The sequence below is a fragment of the Ranitomeya variabilis genome, chromosome 1, assembly GCF_051348905.1.
Source record: "Ranitomeya variabilis isolate aRanVar5 chromosome 1, aRanVar5.hap1, whole genome shotgun sequence".
NCBI lineage: Eukaryota > Metazoa > Chordata > Amphibia > Anura > Dendrobatidae > Ranitomeya > Ranitomeya variabilis.
In genome coordinates, this window is record NC_135232.1 from 539,653,424 (window position 1) to 539,666,654 (window position 13,231).

Consider the following 13,231-nt stretch of genomic DNA (forward strand, 5'->3'; position numbering starts at 1 on the left):
ACAGCGCAGAGCCCCGCAGTATACAGTGCAGAGCCCCGCAGTATACAGCGCAGACACGCGCAGTACACAGCACGGACACGCGCAGTACACAGCGCAGAGCCGCGTAGTATACAGCGAAGAGCCACGCAGTATATAGCGCAGAGCCGCGCAGTACAAAGCGCAGAGCTGCGCAGAGCTGCGCAGTATACAGCGCAGAGCCGCGCAGTATACAGCGCAGAACGCGCAGTACACAGTGCAGAGCCGCGCAGTACACAGCGCAGAGCCGTGCAGTACACAGCGCAGAGCCGCGCAGTACACAGCGCAGAGCCACGCAGTATACAGCGCAGAGCCGCGTAGTATACAGCGCAGAGCCGCGTAGTATACAGCGCAGAGCCACGCAGTATACAGCACAGAGCCACGCAGTATACAGCGCAGAGCCACGTAGTTATACTGCCCAGTCACGTAGTATATTGTCCAGTCACATAGTATACTGCATATCCCTGTTAAAAAAAAAAAGAATTAAAATAAAAAAGTTACATACTCACCTCCTGGAGCGGCCGGTATCTGATGGTTGTTGCACCTCCTAGAGCGGCCGGTACACGATGCTTGTTGCACCTGGAGTGGCCGGTACCCGATGCTTGTTGCGCGCTCCGGTCCCAAGAGTGCATTGCGGTCTCACGAGATGATGACGTAGCGGTGTTGTGAGACAGAAAGACGGAAGTGCCCTTAGATAATTAGATAGTAGATTACCCCGCTCACCAATTCGGAACCCGAGAGGCCCGGCCCACCAAATCGGACCCAGAGGGGCCCGGCCCACCAAATCGGACCCAGAGTGACCCCGCCCCCTAAATCAGACCCAGAGTGACCCCGCCCACCAAATCGGACCCAGAGTGGCTCCGCCCACCAAATCGGACCCAGAGTGACCCCTTCCACCAAATCAGACCCAGAGTGACCCCTTCCACCAAATCGGACCCAGAGTGACCCCTTCCACCAAATCGGGCCCAGAGTGACCCCGCCCACCAAATCGGACCCAGAGTGACCCCACCCACCAAATCGGACCCTGAGGTGCCCAGCCCACCAAATCAGACCCTGAGGTGCCCAGCCCACCAAATCGGACCGAGTGACCCCACCCACCAAATTGGTCCCTAAGGTGCCCCGCCCACCAAATCGGACCCAGAGTGGCTCCGCCCACCGAATCGGACCCAGAGTGGCCGCGCCCACAGAATCGGACCAAAAGTGACCCCGCCCACCGAATCGGACCTAGATTTACCCCGCCCACCGAATCGGACCTAGATTTACCCCGCCCACAAAATCAGACCCAGATTGACCCAACCCACCAAATCGGACCGCCTGAGGGGCACCCAAGTGTGAAAGTCTTGCAGGGGCAGCCCGGGCACCATTCCAAAGCACTATCTGTAGTTCCTTCAGGAAATACCCATCTAGTATTATTATTGTAATCCGAGCGTGGTAAACTTATTATTATTCAGTTTTTTTCCGCAATTAATGCGGCCCAAACCGCTGCACGCACAGACTTCATTGAGGCGTCATTTCGAAGCCAGCGTCCACGAGAGGTGTGCTAAGTATTTTTCGTGTCGATCCGATTTGTAGTTTTTAAAAAAATTACATTTAAAAAAAAAATAATTTCCCATAGGAAATAATGGCAAACTTTCCATTACCCCCAACTTAACCTTCCAAAGATGGCAGCTATGCAAATGTGCGGTGTCCATTTTAAGACATGATCATTTATCAAAGTCAAACATCAGAATAAAGTGACTATGACACCCTCTGGTCCCATGTGTGAAAAGTAAGTGCACCCCAACCCCGTGGGTGAAAAGTGCACCGAGTGGCCCCGCCCCCCAAACCTGACCCCGAGTGGCCCCGCCCCCCAAATCGGACCCAGAGTGACCCCGCCCACCAAATCGGACCCAGAGTGGCCCCGCCCCCCAAATCGGACCCTGAGGTGCCGCGACCACCAAGTCGGTCCCAGAGTGACCCCGCCCACCAAATCGGTCCCAGAGTGACCCTGCCCACCAAATCGGACCCAGAGTGACCCCGCGGTATAAAGTTTAAAATGAAGGACTCAAGGTGCAATATCAAGGTGACCATGAATTTGCTCGTTAGATACGCTTGATACCTTCCCTTGCCTTTCTACCAACACAGAATGTTGAGCCTTCATTTTGAAGAGTTAGTGGTAAATCCTGACTTTCCACAAGAAGCCATACCCATTGCCAACTATTTTGAAGATACCTATATTGGCCAAATGACTCGCAGAGGACATCAGACGCCTTTGTTTCCAGTTCAACTTTGGAATACGTATGAACGAACATTAAATGATCAGCAGCGAACAAATAATGATGTTGTAGGATGGCACCACAGCTTTCAAGAAGCATGTGGTACTCTTTTCCCAAATATACTGTATACCAGTTCATTAACTGACTGAAACATCAGCAAGAGTTCCACAGTTTAGAAATTATTCAGATATAGCAGGAAACCCCACCACTTTAAGGAACAAAAAATATGCTGCAATTTCAGCAAGGGATAAAGGGATATTGTACAAGATTTCAACAATAGAAGCTTGATAGATTATCTGAGAGGCGTCACCTACAGTTTTGAATTTTAGTTGATGGTCACATATTTAGCTGTAAAACAATTCAAACATTAACACCTGCAATTTTTCTTTTCTTTCCTCTTTTTCTCTAACCCTTCCCCCGCTATGCCCTTTAAAGCGTAACTCTAAAAACAGACAAACAAGTTTTGCTATGTTATAGTACCTGTGGCACTGATCTTTTCCAATGGAGAACCCCTTCCAGCAACTTCACTTCTGTGTGAAAAGTCCCATCCAAGTTCCAGCAGCAGGCTCCATGTGATGCAGTATTTCAGTGGCTACTAAGGAGGTCGTTTCGCCTTAGTAGCAGAACTTGTGGATGGACTCTAGGGGGTGTGGTTACACGGGACGTGCAACTGTCAGGCCTCTTTCAGACTAGCGGTTTTGCCGGCAATTATCACAGCAGTTTAAAACGGCGGTGGTAATCGCCGGCAAAATCACTACACAGCATTCGATTTGCCAAATGCAAGTCAATGGGCTCAAATTGCAGGAAAACTGTGCAGACGAAAGCCACACGGTTTTCCATTTTAAAACATGTTCTTTATTCCTGGCAATTACTGCTGCGATTTTAAATTGCCACGGTAATCGCCAGGAAAACAGCAAGTCTGAAAGAGGCATCAACATGCTCCCTATGATGTATACAGGGCTGCTGGTTCACAGCCCCCTGCAAAGCTTCCCAACTCTCCATGTGCTCAGTCCTTTACTGGCTTTACACAGGGGGAAGCCCTACTCTTTTCCAGGATGAAGCACATGAGGGGAGGGGGAAGGGGAACTTTCCAGAGGGCTGTGATCGAACAGCCCTGAATGTATCACAGGAAGCCTGAGGCTGTGTACACACGTTCAGGATTTTGTGCGGTTTTTTTCCGTGGTTTTCCGCTATAAAAAACGAGATAAAACCCTGAAAAAATGCATACATTTAGCGTCCTATTATTAGAATGCAATCCGCACTTTTTGTGCACATGTTGCGTTTTTTTCCGCTGCGGAATCGCATTCTGGAAAAAAGTTCAGCATGTTCTTTTTTTGTGAGGAATCGTGGGGATTCTGCACACATAGGAATGTATTGATCCGCTTTCTTTCTTCATGTGGCTATGCCCACCATGCGGGAAGTAAGCGGATCATGTGCGGTTGGTACCCAGGGTGGAGGAGAGGAGACTCTCCTCCAGGGACTGGGCACCATATCCTGTGTAAAAAAAATGACACATGATGATGTAGCGGTCTCGCATGATGCTACATCATCTGGGATCATTGCCGCAAGGCATTATTGGGAACGGGAGCATCGCGAGGAGCGAGAAGGCTGCCGGGGCCACCGGAAGGTGAGAATATCACTTTTTTTTAATTAATTTTAACATTCTATCTTTTACTATTGATGATGCATGGGCAGCATCAACAGTAAAAAGTTGGTCACACTTGTCAAACACTATGACAAGCGATGCTACAGATCGCTTGGAAAACGCTAGCATTCTGCAAGCTAATTATGCTTGTAAAATGCTAGTGTTTAGCGGGAAAACGCATGCCTATTCCGCATGCGTTTTACCCGCGGCACAGTTGCGGAATTGCCACGGAAATTTCCGCTGCAATTCCGGACGTGTGCACATAGCCTCAATCTGTCCACAATTTCTGCTACCAAGGGGGCCCCACTTCCTTAGTAACCACTGAAATCCTGCAGCACATAGAGCCCGCTGCTGTAACTTGGATGGGACTTTTCACACGAAACTAAATAAAATTTAGAAAATATTATATTAAAAAAAAAAACTAAAGCTGCTGGAAGGGGTTCTCCATTGGAAAAGATCAGTGCCACAGGTACTATAACATATCAAACTTTTTTGATTTTTTTAGAGTTACGCTTTAAATATATTGTTCTGCAATGTTGGTTGGTTTGACCAATTGTTAATATTTTTCTGCCTGTAAAGTTACTTATCTAGAAAACTCAAAGTTTTGGAATTAAAAAAAACTGTAACTTGATCACATTCATACATCTTAGACCCAAAATATGATTAATGAGAAGTGAACCTGCCAAAGTTCAGTTTGGGCAGTTCTGTCCCAAACACACAAGAAAATCCGGGTTTGGATTCAGCACCCTCAAACTATCATCTCCATTGAACTCAATAGGTATGGAGACTTAGAGGAGTGGAGGATCTGTCCACCACATCCTCATCACTGAAAATATAAAAGAAAAAGTAAAAAGAAAATATATGTATTGCTACTTTGCCTTTGCTGAGGTACCAGCAGGCACGGAGGGTCCTCTTCAATGCACTTCCACATTGTGTGAATATGTCATCGTACCCAAGGGAATCCCTTTCAGGATTCCTAGCTAGGGATTCCCTTGGTCAAGAAGACTCTCCACACAGGTTGGGACCTCAGCAAAGGGGAGAAAATTGATTTTTATTTTCTGATGAGCAAAGTCCGAACATTGCCTGTTTGGGGTTGGTGTGGTTGAACCCGAGCAGGCAATGTTAGATACGAACCCTGAACTTTCCAGATCGGGTTTGCTTATCACTAGATAGAGTCACATCTTGCCTGGATCTCACTGAAATCATGGAGAGCTATGGCTGCAGCTTCCAGTCACTTGTCATTGTTGTTGGTGCTGAAAGTTGCCGATAAACAGCTGGTTCAATGCAGAATACAACTGGACCCTATTCTTGGCCTAATCTGAGGAATGGGCATCATAGAAAAAGGGATCCTGAAGTGAGAATACCACTTTTATCTGCTGCTCCATTCTTTGGTATACTGGCAGAGTGTTCTGTGAGGGCTAATCCCAAAACCCCCCTTCTGAAGACCTGATAAAGAGGTTCTTTAGAAGCTGGTTAGCCAACACTTTAGTTCAGCTAAGCCAATATTTCAGTTCTGCAAAGATGGTTGGTGGGATTAACCCTGTAGTCAGTCAATAATCCTCCTGCTTCCATATATAGCCTGCATTAAAGGGGTATACTCATGCCGAACAGCAAAATAAGGCAGCATGCTTTCAGCAATCATGTTGCGATAAGCATGCTGCCGATCTTCCCGTCCTGGTTCTTACCTAGAGGTCTTTTGCTCATCTTTGCCTGATCTTCTCGTGGCTGTGTGGGCTGGCGATCGCCATGCTGGATCTGGAGGCCACCATGAGTCCTCTCCTTCTTCCCAGCTTCCTCTTCTTCTGCCTGATCTTATCGTGGCACTGCTCATGTGCAGCAGTGTCTTGGTGACAGGAGAGTCATCCTGAACCCTGGATTGGCTGATGAATGGGGCAGGAGTGACATCATGTCAGTGAGCGGCCTGGAGACATTCGGCCTCACTGCTGCGGCATTCATCATGTTTCATGGATCAGTGATCCAGGCAAGATGAAAAGACAGCCAGAAGCAGGAGAAGACATCACGGGGAACCGCTAGACTGCACTCAGTGACCCAAGGAGCTGCAGCTGTGACAGGTAAGTATGTCAGTTTTTTTGTTCTAGGGTGATAATAATCCCTTAATGCCCCAGCAATTGGGGTCCTGTATATTTTACCCCAGGTATGTTCAGCCCTAGATGTTTTGTTCCCTGCATGTTGACCCCAAAAGTTGAGGGTGAAACATCTGGGGTCAAAATGTTGGGGGCAAAACATCAGATGGCGACACATCCAGGGACAAAATGCTGTAGGAGAAACATTCAGGGGCGAAACATCTGGGGGCGAACTGCTGGAGTGAAACATTGATGATGGACGGGAATTCATGAACCACAAGGGTTCAAACATCCAGGGGCGAACTGCTGGGTGCAAAACTTCCGGGGGGCAAACTGCCAGGGATGAAAATGGTGAACTGCTGGAGGCGAAATGTGGGGGTGAATTGTGCAGTGGCGAAACATCCTGGGGGCCAAATGCCGGGGACAAAATGTGCGGGGGCAAAATGTACCCAGGGGCAAACTGCTGGGGGTGAACTGCTGGGGCAAAACATCCGGGGGTGAAATGCCAAGGACGATACATCCAAGGGCGAACTGCTGGGGGTGAAATGTGCGGGGGTAAAATGTGTTGGGGCAAAACATCCTGGGGGTCAAATGCTGGGGATGAAATGTGCAGGGGCAAAATGTACCCAGGGGTTGAACTGCTGCTGGCGAACTGCTGGGGTCGAAACATGCAAATCCCATGGGCGTGGGGTTGTCAGTGGTGCCCAACAAGGCACTGAGTCTGGGAGACAGAAGAAGGTTGATGCATCTATGTTCCTTGTGAAAATTCCCAGTCTGGAACGTAAACGTGTCTGGAAGCCAGAAGAGCGAGAGCAGTTACTTTCTTGGATGGCAGATAAGGGCTCAACGAAATTTTCTAGCAGCACCCAATCTTCCACAACCACACAGTCTACTGTCAATACACAGAACACTGGGTGTTGTGAATTTGGTTTCTGGGCTCCCCCGGTGGTCACTGGTGGTACTGAACTTGTGTGCTTCATCCCCTCTGTTCACCTGTTTCCATCAGGATGTGGGAGTTTTCTATTTAGCCTTGCTGCTCAGTCATTTCTATGCCGGCCAACAATGTTACCAGAAGCCTTTCTGTTGCATGTTCCTGCTCCTAGACTACTATCAGCTAAGTTGGACTTTTAGTCCTAAGTTTGTTTTGCATTTTTGTTCCAGTTCTCTGTGATTGAATATTTCTGAGGCTGGAAGCTCTTGCGAGCTGAAATTGCCACTCTGGTGTCATGAGTTGATATTAGAGTCTTAAAGTAATTTCAGGATGGTGTTTTGAAAGGGTTTTCAGCTGACTGTGAAGTTCCCTTTTCTGTCTTCCTACTATCTAGTAAGCGGACCTCAATTTGCTAAACCTATCTTCATACTTCGTATGTCAATTTCCTCTAAAATCACCGACAATATATGTGGGGGCTACTGTCTGCCTTTTGGGGAAAATTTCTCTAGAGGTAAGCCAGGTCTGTATTTTCCTCTGCTAGGGTCAGTCAGTCCTCCGGCTGGCGCTGGGCGTCTAGGGATAAAACGTAGGCACGCTACCCGGCCACTGTTAGTTGTGCGGTAGGTTTAGCTCACAGTCAGCTCGAGTTCCCATCTTCCAAGAGCTAGTCATTTTGTATGCTTTACTACGTTCTCTTGCCATTGAGAACCATGACAGTTTGGCCGGCCAGGGGTTAAAATAATTGGCAGAAGAAAGGAGAGAAAAGAAGTCTGCAGAGAATTTTTTTTTTTTTTTTCTGAGTTTGCTCATTAGTTGATTCACTTGCATCTCTGCTTACTGCAGCCTTCGTCTCTCTCTCCTTCTAATCCTTGAATGGTTCTGATTTCACCTGATTAAAATGGATCCTCAGAGTTTAGCTACAGGTTTGAATAATCTCGCTATGAAGGTTCAAAGTTTACAGGATTTTGTAATTCATGCTCCTATATCTGAACCTAGAATTCCTTTACCTGAATTTTTCTCCGGGGATAGATCTCGCTTCCAGAATTTCAAACATAATTGTAAATTATTTTTGTCTCTGAGATCTCGCTCCGCTGGAGATCCTGCACAGCAGGTCAGGATTGTAATTTCCTTGCTCCGGGGCGACCCTCAGGATTGGGCATTTGCTTTGGCACCAGGGGATCCTGCGTTGCTCAATGTGGATGCGTTTTTCCTGGCTTTGGGGTTGCTTTATGAGGAACCTCATTTAGAGATTCAGGCTGAAAAAGCCTTGATGGCCCTGTCTCAGGGGCAAGATGAGGCTGAAATATACTGCCAAAAATTTCGTAAGTGGTCTGTGCTTACTCAGTGGAATGAGTGCGCCCTGGCGGCGAATTTCAGAGAGGGTCTCTCTGATGCCATTAAAGATGTTATGGTGGGGTTCCCTGTGCCTACAGGTCTGAATGAGTCCATGACAATGGCTATTCAGATTGATCGGTGTTTGCGGGAGCGCAAACCTGTGCACCATTTGGCGGTGTCTACTGAGAAGGCGCCAGAGATTATGCAATGTGATAGAATTCTGTCCAGAAGCGAACGACAGAATTTTAGGCGAAAAAATGGGTTATGCTTCTATTGTGGCGATTCAACTCATGTTATCTCAGCATGCTCTAAACGTACTAAGAAGGTTGATAAGTCTGTTTCAATTGGCACTTTACAGTCTAAGTTTATTCTATCTGTGACCCTGATTTGCTCTTTATCGTCTATTACCGCGGACGCCTATGTCGACTCTGGCGCCGCTTTGAGTCTTATGGATTGGTCCTTTGCCAAACGCTGTGGGTTTAATTTAGAGCCTCTGGAAGTTCCTATACCTCTGAAGGGTATTGACTCCACGCCATTGGCTAGTAATAAACCACAATACTGGACACAAGTAACTATGCGTATTAATCCGGATCACCAGGAGATTATTCGCTTCCTTGTGTTGTATAATCTACATGATGTGTTGGTGCTTGGATTGCCATGGCTGCAATCTCATAACCCAGTCCTCGACTGGAAAGCAATGTCTGTGTTAAGCTGGGGATGTCAGGGGACTCATGGGGACGTACCTTTGGTTTCCATTTCGTCATCTATTCCCTCTGAGATTCCGGAATTTTTGTCTGATTATCGTGACGTTTTTGAGGAGCCTAAACTTGGTTCACTACCTCCGCACAGAGATTGCGATTGTACTATAGATCTGATTCCGGGCAGTAAGTTTCCAAAGGGTCGTTTATTTAATCTATCTGTGCCTGAACATGCTGCTATGCGGGAATATATTAAGGAGTCCTTGGAAAAGGGACATATTCGTCCTTCGTCATCTCCCTTAGGAGCCGGTTTTTTCTTTGTATCTAAAAAAGATGGCTCTTTGAGGCCGTGTATTGATTATCGGCTTTTGAATAAAATCACGGTTAAATATCAGTATCCTTTGCCACTGCTTACTGATTTGTTTGCTCGAATAAAGGGGGCCAAGTGGTTCTCTAAGATTGATCTTCGTGGGGCGTATAATTTAGTGCGAATTAAGCAGGGGGATGAGTGGAAAACCGCATTTAATACGCCTGAGGGTCATTTTGAGTATTTAGTAATGCCTTTTGGTCTTTCAAATGCCCCTTCAGTCTTTCAGTCTTTTATGCATGACATTTTCCGTGAATATTTGGATAAATTTATGATTGTGTATCTGGATGATATTTTGATTTTTTCGGATGACTGGGACTCTCATGTCCAACAGGTCAGGAGGGTTTTTCAGGTTTTGCGCTCTAATTCCTTGTGTGTAAAGGGTTCTAAGTGTGTTTTTGGGGTTCAAAAGATTTCGTTTTTGGGGTACATTTTTTCCCCCTCTTCCATTGAGATGGACCCTGTCAAGGTTCAGGCTATTTGTGATTGGACGCAACCCTCTTCTCTTAAGAGCCTTCAGAAGTTTTTGGGCTTTGCTAATTTTTATCGTCGATTTATAACTGGTTTTTCTGATGTTGCTAAGCCGTTGACTGATTTGACTAAGAAGGGTGCTGATGTTGCTGATTGGTCCCATGCTGCTGTGGAGGTCTTTCGGGAGCTTAAGCGCCGCTTTTCTTCCGCCCCTGTATTGCGTCAGCCTGATGTTACTCTTCCTTTTCAGGTTGAGGTCGACGCTTCAGAAATCGGAGCTGGGGCGGTTTTGTCGCAGAAAAGTTCCGACTGCTCCGTGATGAGACCTTGCGCGTTCTTTTCTCGTAAATTTTCGCCCGCTGAGCGAAATTATGATATTGGTAATCGGGAGCTCTTGGCTATGAAGTGGGCTTTTGAGGAGTGGCGTCATTGGCTTGAGGGGGCTAGACATCAGGTGGTGGTATTGACCGACCACAAGAATTTGATTTATCTTGAGTCTGCCAGGCGCCTGAATCCTAGACAGGCGCGCTGGTCGTTATTTTTCTCTCGGTTTAATTTTGTGGTTTCTTACCTACCGGGTTCTAAAAATGTGAAGGCGGATGCCCTTTCTAGGAGTTTTGAGCCTGATTCCCCTGGTAATTCTGAACCTACAGGTATCCTTAAGGATGGAGTGATATTATCTGCTGTTTCCCCAGACTTGCGACGGGTCTTGCAGGAGTTTCAGGCGGATAGACCTGATCGTTGCCCTCCTGGTAGACTGTTTGTTCCGGATGATTGGACCAGTAGAGTCATCTCGGAGGTCCATTCTTCTGCGTTAGCTGGTCATCCTGGAATCTTTGGTACCAGGGATTTGGTGGCTAGGTCCTTCTGGTGACCTTCCCTGTCGCGAGATGTGCGAGGTTTTGTGCAGTCTTGTGATGTTTGTGCTCGGGCCAAGCCTTGTTGTTCTCGGGCTAGTGGATTGTTGTTATCTTTGCCTATTCCGAAGAGGCCTTGGACTCACATCTCCATGGATTTTATTTCTGATCTCCCTGTTTCTCAGAAGATGTCTGTCATCTGGGTGGTGTGTGACCGTTTCTCTAAGATGGTCCATTTGGTCCCCTTGCCTAAATTGCCTTCCTCATCCGAGCTGGTTCCTCTGTTTTTTCAAAATGTGGTTCGCTTGCATGGTATTCCGGAGAATATCGTTTCTGACAGGGGAACCCAATTCGTGTCTAGATTTTGGCGAGCATTCTGTGCTAGGATGGGCATTGATTTGTCTTTTTCGTCTGCTTTCCATCCTCAGACTAATGGCCAGACCGAGCGAACTAATCAGACCTTGGAGGCTTATTTGAGGTGTTTTGTGTCTGCGGATCAGGATGATTGGGTTGCCTTTTTGCCCTTGGCGGAGTTTGCCCTCAATAATCGGGCTAGTTCTGCCACCTTGGTTTCTCCTTTCTTCTGTAATTCGGGGTTTCATCCTCGTTTCTCTTCCGGTCAGGTGGAGTCTTCGGATTGTCCTGGAGTGGATGCTGTGGTGGAGAGGTTGCATCAGATTTGGGGGCATGTGGTGGACAATTTGAAGTTGTCCCAGGAGAAGACTCAGCAGTTTGCCAACCGCCGTCGTCGTGTTGGTCCTCGTCTTTGTGTTGGGGACTTGGTGTGGTTGTCTTCACGTTTTGTCCCTATGAAGGTTTCTTCTCCTAAGTTTAAGCCTCGGTTCATCGGCCCGTACAAGATATTGGAGATTCTTAACCCTGTGTCCTTTCGTTTGGACCTCCCTGCATCTTTTTCTATTCATAATGTCTTCCATCTGTCATTGTTGCGCAGGTATGAGGTACCGGTTGTGCCTTCCGTTGAGCCTCCTGCTCCGGTGTTGGTTGAGGGTGAGTTGGAGTACGTTGTCGAGAAGATCTTGGACTCCCGTGTTTCCAGATGGAGACTTTAGTATCTGGTCAAGTGGAAGGGCTACGGTCAGGAGGATAATTCTTGGGTGACAGCCTCTGATGTTCATGCCTCCGATTTGGTCCGTGCCTTTCATAGGGCTCATCCTGATCGCCCTGGTGGTTCTGGTGAGGGTTCGGTGCCCCCTCCTTGAGGGGGGGTACTGTTGTGAATTTGGTTTCTGGGCTCCCCCGGTGGTCACTGGTGGTACTGAACTTGTGTGCTTCATCCCCTCTGTTCACCTGTTTCCATCAGGATGTGGGAGTTTTCTATTTAGCCTTGCTGCTCAGTCATTTCTATGCCGGCCAACAATGTTGCCAGAAGCCTTTCTGTTGCATGTTCCTGCTCCTAGACTACTATCAGCTAAGTTGGACTTTTAGTCCTAAGTTTGTTTTGCATTTTTGTTCCAGTTCTCTGTGATTGAATATTTCTGAGGCTGGAAGCTCTTGCGAGCTGAAATTGCCACTCTGGTGTCATGAGTTGATATTAGAGTCTTAAAGTAATTTCAGGATGGTGTTTTGAAAGGGTTTTCAGCTGACTGTGAAGTTCCCTTTTCTGTCTTCCTACTATCTAGTAAGCGGACCTCAATTTGCTAAACCTATCTTCATACTTCGTATGTCAATTTCCTCTAAAATCACCGACAATATATGTGGGGGCTACTGTCTGCCTTTTGGGGAAAATTTCTCTAGAGGTAAGCCAGGTCTGTATTTTCCTCTGCTAGGGTCAGTCAGTCCTCCGGCTGGCGCTGGGCGTCTAGGGATAAAACGTAGGCACGCTACCCGGCCACTGTTAGTTGTGCGGTAGGTTTAGCTCACAGTCAGCTCGAGTTCCCATCTTCCAAGAGCTAGTCATTTTGTATGCTTTACTACGTTCTCTTGCCATTGAGAACCATGACAACTGGGTCATCCAATCATGAACCTGTCCCTACTTCCTCCCCCCTCAGCAGTCACAGGAAACATTTGACCCCCCAAGCTTGGCCACTCCAATGATCTGTTTGGTACATGTGATTCTTTGGTTGCCTCTGGCCTCTGAACACGTAACATTGAAGAGGAACATGAGGAGATATTGTGTGTTCATGGCCAAATATTTGAAAACCCACAGCTAGAAGAAAGCCACTTTCAGCCACGTGATATTCCAGCTCAAGGGGTGGAGGCTGATGATGATGAGACAGTTGCCATGTGGCCAGCCGACAATATAAACACAGAAGGAGGATGACATGGATGACGAGGTGGTCGGTGATTAGTCCACTGATCCAACCTGGACAGTTGGTATGTATAACCAGCACAGAAGCACAGAGGAAGAAGGGTCATACGTAGCACCAACAAAGGCACCAAGGACTACTGGTTTGAGCAGAGTGCAAAGTGTCAACTATTGCCAAGAGCAATCCCTCTGTGCCCCAAGTCAAGGCAAGGGGGCTCTCATCCTCTGGAATTTTTTTTCGGATAGTCCCTCTGAACCAAAGATTGTCATCTGTAGCATCTGCCATACGAAGCTGAGCAGAGGCCAG